The 7,500-nt window shown below is 40.5% G+C and overlaps 1 protein-coding gene across 1 annotated transcript in view; it reads left to right on the top strand.

The window, feature by feature from the left end:
- The window catches only part of LOC123518315 (glutamate-gated chloride channel-like), a 130,827-nt gene that overhangs the window by 98,634 nt on the left and 24,693 nt on the right, over positions 1–7,500 (top strand). The gene's annotated exons all lie outside the window — the stretch shown is intronic.

Raw genomic sequence — 7,500 nt, 5'->3', positions numbered from 1 at the left:
ATTAGTTTGTCAGCTGCATTTTCTTTGCGACTCGAGTAAATCCTTGCGGTGTACAAAACGAGAGTGTGTGAAAGAAGGAGCGGCTGAATGCTTCTTTGTGTGTGCAGCTACTGAAGTGTGCAGTTATTGATGGCTGTGCAAAGGAAGGAGTGGAGAGTGGAGGTGGAAGTAGGAGTGAGGAGGAGAGCAAGAAAAGGAGGGAAGAAGAGAGGAGGACGTATTTTGGAGGTGAATGGAGATGTGCAGAGGTGAAGGAAAGGAAGAATATGTTTGGAGGTGTGAGGAAAAGTGCAGGAGAGAGAGAGAGAGAGAGAGAGAGAGAGAGAGAGAGAGAGAGATGTTTTATAATCATGGCAATAACTTGCAAATAAATTATTCTCTCTCTCTCTCTCTCTCTCTCTCTCTCTCTCTCTCTCTCTCTCTCTCTCTCTCTCTCTCTCTCTCTCTCTCGCTTCAGGTTTCATGTACAGAACAAATATTTGAGGAGCGAGTGAATGAGTGAGCCGATCTTGTTGGTTCGTACTAAGTCTCTCTCTCTCTCTCTCTCTCTCTCTCTCTCTCTCTCTCTCTCTCTCTCTCTCTCTCTCTCTCTCTCTCTCTCTCTCTCTCATGTCGATTTTCTATGAACAAGAGAGAGAGAGAGAGAGAGAGAGAGAGAGAGAGAGAGAGAGAGAGAGAGAGAGAGATGCACTATTACCTGCTCAATCCCTCATAATAAGACTAAATGATGATCTCTAACCTGCCTCAATCTTTCCTACGGCTCTCTTTCTTGCCAGACATCAGTGTAGCATCAGGAAAGTAATAAGATCAATAAAAGCGTGGGCGTCTTAGAAAAGTGGCGCTATAGGCAAAACGACAATTATATTTAAACACGAGTGAGTTATCTTTGAACCAACTTACTACTCCCCATAGGATTAGCGGTGATATGAAGCGAGTTTTTTTTTTTTTTTTTTTTTTTATTCCCTGCAGGTTTGTGGCGAATCAGTGTAAAGAGTCGGTAGGAAGAATGTTCACACTCCATACGTTTGAGGATTTTTATGTTGTTTCAGTTTTTTTTTTTTTTTTTTATTTATACCATGTGGGCTTTCCACGCGAATTTGTGGGCTAAAGGAGATACTTTTTGGGGAATCTCCTACCTCAAAGCCCATCTGCTAGGAAACCGTTGCCCCGAGTGAGGAAGCCCAACCTACACTCGGACCGTGGACAGGATTCTCGAACCCGTGCGCTTGGAGACCCCTTGGACCCCAAAGCGCGCATGGTTCCACTGTACCACAGCACAAGTTGCATTTTGATTCCCAAGACAAGACTTGCGAAAGGTTAATTGAAATGGCCTCTTCAGTGTCACAGGATATTATGTATAGTTGTTATTACTGACGGAAATAATAAAGAATGGAAGAGACAAGGGACTAGAAAACAAGAAAGAGTGGTAGAAAGGAGGAAAACTAGAAATGAAAGCAGTTGTTGCTTATACGAAATATATGAAACCAGAAACAGGAAGAATAGAATGACGAAATGGAGTTAGGAAGAGTGAAAACAGAAACTCTTCCTATCATTACACAAGTTCAGTTCTTCAGAGGTCACAGACGATGATAGGCCATGACTTAAAAAGAATACTGTTTTTAAGTGTTGGTGGAGCGCAGTAACCACGATGAAGAGATAAAGATATTTTTGTGTACCTAGTCCACAATCATCGCCATCCTACCTCCCTCTCACCGCGGTAACACACGGGTGCTATAAAAAAAATTCACGGCATTTAGAGTGATTAACAGGAATTCGATCATATTTATTGGTGATGTGAATTTTAATAATGTTTGTTTAGTAATTTCTCTCCAATCACTTGTAATGGTATTTACTGGGAGGCGCTATTACACGGCAAAAGAAAGGAGACGAGCGAGAGACACCATGACTTGAAGAAAGCAGCAATTCTATCTGTAGACCTTACGTGTGCAACTTTCTCTTCAGATGTCCTTCCATTAAGATTTGCCCTGAAATTATTCATGCACATTAAAGTGTTGTTATTTTTGTTAAGTTAGATTACATTTCACTTTGGTAGATTAGAAAATTTGATACGAAGGAGAATGATTTTTAAGTGTTATTTTAGGGGAATGTTTTCATGTAAGTATTTGTTCTTACAATGGCTCTTATCGTGGTGAGAGAAACTGCTCTGATACTACGTAGGAATGAACAGTGATCGTATATCATATAAAGTTATTTGATATATTTACTTTATTATAATGGATATGAAAGAGCTAGAAGGGAGAAAAGAACATACTGCTTTGCATATTCAACTTAACAACAAAGTTATGTAATCTTTAATGGGAAAGACTGCAAGGATTCTCAAGTTGTAATAAAATAGTAATTTTTACTCTTGTCTTCAGTATCGACAACGGGTAATGTTCGCTGAGTCTTATATTGATAACGATGCGCCTTTTGTCGTGAAGAAACAATTTTGCGATGCAACACTATGTAATGTCATCTATATAGCTGTGACTCTTGGCTCAGACCACATACGAAGCCTGTTAAATAATAATATAACTGGTGAAAAATATTTCAGTTATCTCTCTCGTATCCAACACATACGCACTATATGCCTCACTGTGGCACCACCCTTTACTGCGTCACCTTTAGACGTGATAGAATAAAAAAAATATATATGTATATATGATCTTACTGTATCCATGAGTTGTGTTTGTCTCGCTGCTCCATCATTAGTGCATAGCTTTTAAAGGTATTAACATGTGGAAAACAAGTTACAGTCGCATTTTGTCAGTGATATTTTTCTCACAGTGACGCACCATTCTCAAGGTCACCAATGTCAGAATACGAGAAATAAGTCTATTCTCTCACCTTTACTGGTGCGTGGGTCTCTACCATGCATCCTTTTCCGCACATTCAGTACAGCACACGATTTCTGAACTGAACCTATTGTTAATCAAATTGCAGCAAATAATGATTTAGTTGCAGTTACGTAAAGATGATTTTTGAACACCATAGAGCCAAAAATATAATCATCCTTAACTTTACGAGTCCTTTAATGGCACCAAAAAAAAAGAGTGATGACGTGGTATTCAAAGTCAAGGAAACCGTATTCAGTAAAGTTACAATTAAAAATAATTAACCGTGTCTTACAAAGAGTGTATTTCTCCTTACTACTGTCGTTTCACCCAAAAGTGGTGTAGAGTAATAGTAGTAGTAGTAGTAGTAGTAGAAGTAGTAGAAGTAGTAGTAGTATGTTGATTTGTAATTATTTCAACCCAACTTCCTAATTCCTAAGTTTTCTTGAACTGGAGCTTGATACCGTGCATTGCTGAGCCGTGACAGTACATTTTGCTCGTCATGAATGGAAGGAATGCCAAACACGTGAATAAATCAAAAGAATGAACTCCGTAATTGACTGATTGATTTACTGCTTGGCGTCATCATAAAACAAGGTTATTTTTCTATCCTAAACATGCAGTAGTTATTTGTACATAATTTCTCATCTTTTGTTGAGAAGGAAACGAAATCAAAGAAGAAAGAAAAAGAACAACTGTGAGAAGGAAAATCATCATAAGAATAAGAAAAAGAAAATTATATTTGTATTTATTTTTTTCATTGGTTTGTTTTTGTAAGGAGATTTTATGTCGAAATATTTATCACTACAAAATAAAATAAATAAACAAATAAATCACCCATTCAGAATAGAAAAGACAAGCAAACCAAAATAAGAATAAATGGAAGAAAAAAGGAACATTATACACTTTTATGTCTCGTTCTCCTCGTTTAGATGTGAAAATTTTGCCCCGAAATATTCACCGGGAGACGTGTGAGGCAGTAACGCGAGGCTGCAAAAACCCTACACTGCACCAGATGTCGCTGCTTGAAACTGTATTAAGGTCCATTAGAGGCACGTTTGGAGGAGGATATTACGCTTCTTGCTGTGTGTGTGTGTGTGTGTGTGTGTGTGTGTGTGTGTGTGTGTGTGTGTGTGTGTGTGTGTGTGTGTGTGGTTCTCATGTTTCAGATGTTTTTAATGTGCTTAGTGTAAGAGGGATTTGTTGAACCATTTTAGTTTATGGGATTATGTTATATCTTGTATTTTGCGTTTTATGAAATATTTGTCTATCTATCTATTTATTTATCTATAGATCAGTCTATTTAAGTATCTATCTATCTATTCATTAGTGTGTGTGTGTGTGTGTGTGTGTGTGTGTGTGTGTGTGTGTGTGTGTGTGTGTGTGTGTGTGTGTGTGTGTGAGTGTGTGTGTGCCTGTAAATTCATCACTTGCTGCAACTTACCCAACACTTGTCTTTCTATACACCCTCTTTCCTCAAAACTTATTTTACACACACACACACACACACACACACACACACACACACACACACACACACACACACGGTAGGTCAGTGGTTAGAGCACTGGTTTCACAAGCCAGAGGACCGGGGTTCGATTCCCCGGCCGGGTGGAAATATTTGCGTGTCTCCTTTCACGTGTAGCCCCTGTTCACCTAGCAGTGAGTAGGTACGGGATGTAAATCGAGGAGTTGTGACCTTGTTGTCCTGGTGTGTGGTGTGTGCCTGGTCTCAGGCCTATCCAAAGATCGGAAATAATGAGCTCTGAGCTCGCTCCCTAGGGTAACGTCTGGCTGTCTCGTCAGAGACTGCAGCAGATCAAACAGTGAACACACACCCCAATCAAGCTTCCATCTCTATAACTCTTACGACTGTCTCTAAACCTCACCAACCATGCGCAACAACTCTTCCAAGTACACTTAGATAAATGAATAGATAAATAGATAATTGTATGCTTAAAAAAATAGGAGTATATTTTATTTTCACACAGATAATTCCAATGGAGTAATATCACATTTTTATTTGATTCCCTTGAGTGCCTCGTATATTTTTAACTGTGTGTGTGTGTGTGTGTGTGTGTGTGTGTGTGTGTGTGTGTGTGTGTGTGTGTGTGTGTGTGTGTGAAAGAGGAGAGAAAGCAAAAAAGGTACAGGAGAAAGGAAAGAGGCTGGTATGTAGTAGAGGACTTGAAATAATTGAGAGAGAGAGAGAGAGAGAGAGAGAGAGAGAGAGAGAGAGAGAGAGAGAGAGAGAGAGAGACGATGATTATCTTGTGTCAGCATCTTAAATGGATGAGAAACTCTCTCTCTCTCTCTCTCTCTCTCTCTCTCTCTCTCACTCACACACACACACACACACACACACACACACACACACACACACACACACACACACACACACACACACACACACATACATACATCAGTTATTCCCTGCGTTACTTAGGCTTAACTTTTCCCCCTCCTTCCTCTCTCTTCCTTTTAGAATAATTATATATCGCCCTTCGTTTCTAACACACACACACACACACACACACACACACACACACACACACACACACACACACACACACACACACACACACACACACACACACACACACACACGAGCACAAGCACGAAGTCCAAACTCTTAAAGTGACGTTTGACAATAGAGAAAACATCAAAGGAAGTAGAAGAAGAACAGCAGGATGATGATGATGAGGAGGAGGAGGAAGAAGAAGAAGAAGAAGAAGAAGAAGAAGAAGAAGAAGAAGAAGAAGAAGAAGAAGAAGAAGAAGAAGAGTAGGAGGAGATGGAGGAGGAAGACAAGGACGAAAGCAAGAAAAAAAAGAAGGAAAGCAGATGGTGGTGGTGTTGGTGGACGTGGTAGAAAAAAAAAGATGGATGGAAGCAGAAGATGGAGGAAGAGAAGGGGGAAAATGTGATATTGAGAGTGAAAGCGGTGATAAAAAAAAGATAAGGGGAAAAAAGAAGAGATGTTGAAAAAATACGAGAAGGAAAATAAATAAAAAATAAGAAGGAATATGAATTTAATAAGAAAGAGAAGGAGAGAAGGAGAAACAGTAAAAAAGAAGGAACGATAAGAGAGGAAATGAATCAGAATTAAATAAGAAAAGGAACAGGAGAAGACAAAAAAAGACACAAAAGTAACAAGGTCAGAAGTAGGAGGAAGAAGTAGTGGGAGGACAGGAGAGGAAGAAGGAAGAGAGGAAAAGCTGAGGACGGGAATGGCAAAGTTAAAAGAAGGAAGAAAAAGTGAGGACGAGACGACGAGCAGCAGGAGAGGAGCAGCAGCAGCAACAGCAGTAAAGTAGGAGGAGGCGGAGTTGGAGGCCGAGGAGGAGAAATTCTTGTGGTGTAGCGATGTGTTTAGTAGGAAACTTAATTACGTGGCTGCCCTCTTGTGTGTGTGTGTGTGTGTGTGTGTGTGTGTGTGTGTAGACTGTGATACGTGTTTGTCAAGGAATGTGTTGGATGTTTGTGAAGTTGCGTCGAAAATATGTGTGTGTGTGTGTGTGTGTGTGTGTGTGTGTGTGTGTGTGTGATATGTATGTGATGTTGATAGTGAAAGAGGTGATGAAAAAATGAGGAAAAAAGGAGAGGTAGTGAAAGAATACGAAAAAGAAAAATAAATAAAAATGAGAAGGGATATATAATCTGAATAATAAGAAAAGAGTGAGAAAAAGACAAGAAAAGAAGAAAAGTACGAAAGGAAATGAAATAATGTTAAATAAGAAAAGGAACAGAGACAATAACAACAAAGTCAGAAGTAGGAGGAAGAAGTAGTGGGATTGTTGCCGTCCCCGACACCCAGCACACACACACACACACACACACACACACACACACACACACACACACACACACACACACACACACACACACACACACAGAGATTGTAGTCATCCTTCTCCAATATTTCCTGCTCTTTGTTTGTTGAAATGGTTCATTCTTCGACATTCTTTTTTTTTCTGTAGTTTCTCACAATTTCTGGATACTCTTATTTTGTCACAGAAAGGAAAAAGGTAACCTCTCTCTCTCTCTCTCTCTCTCTCTCTCTCTCTCTCTCTCTCTCTCTCTCTCTCTCTCTTAGCTGTAATAGTAGCAATAGTAGTATCACTCGCCCCTCCACCCCCCCACACAGAGAGAGAGAGAGAGAGAGAGAGAGAGAGAGAGAGAGAGAGAGAGAGAGAGAGAGAGAGAGAGAGAGAGAGCTAAACCTTACCACTCCCTAGAGATAACTAAAGAGATCTCAGCCTCGGCATCCTTATCTCCGCCTCCTCCTCCTCCTCCTCCTCCTCCCAACAAAGGCCATTTCTATATTCCTGGTGACCTCCCGAGGGAACTGTATATTCCATTACGGAACTACAGGAGGGAGAGGCAGGGAGAAGGCGGGAGGGAAAGTGAGATAGAAATAGATCGAGAGAGGCAGGAAACTGGGAGCGGGAGACAGAGGCGAGGAAGAAAGGGAGAGGAGGAAAGAAGGCTGGAAGTGAAGGAAAGACTGACAGGAAAGGACTGGATGAAGGAACTCTTTAGAAATATAGGAAGAGAAAGATTGGGGTGAGGTGCTCAAGGGATGGAGGGAAGGAGGGAAGGAAAAGGGGATGGAGGTAATCTGAGGGTGTCTTCCCTAAGCACTGTTCTTTATTATGGGGCTTGG

This window comes from Portunus trituberculatus, chromosome 43, assembly GCF_017591435.1.
Source record: "Portunus trituberculatus isolate SZX2019 chromosome 43, ASM1759143v1, whole genome shotgun sequence".
NCBI classification, from domain to species: domain Eukaryota; kingdom Metazoa; phylum Arthropoda; class Malacostraca; order Decapoda; family Portunidae; genus Portunus; species Portunus trituberculatus.
The sequence above is the reverse complement of the archived record's forward strand: the minus strand, read 5'-3'. Positions and strand labels throughout refer to the sequence as shown.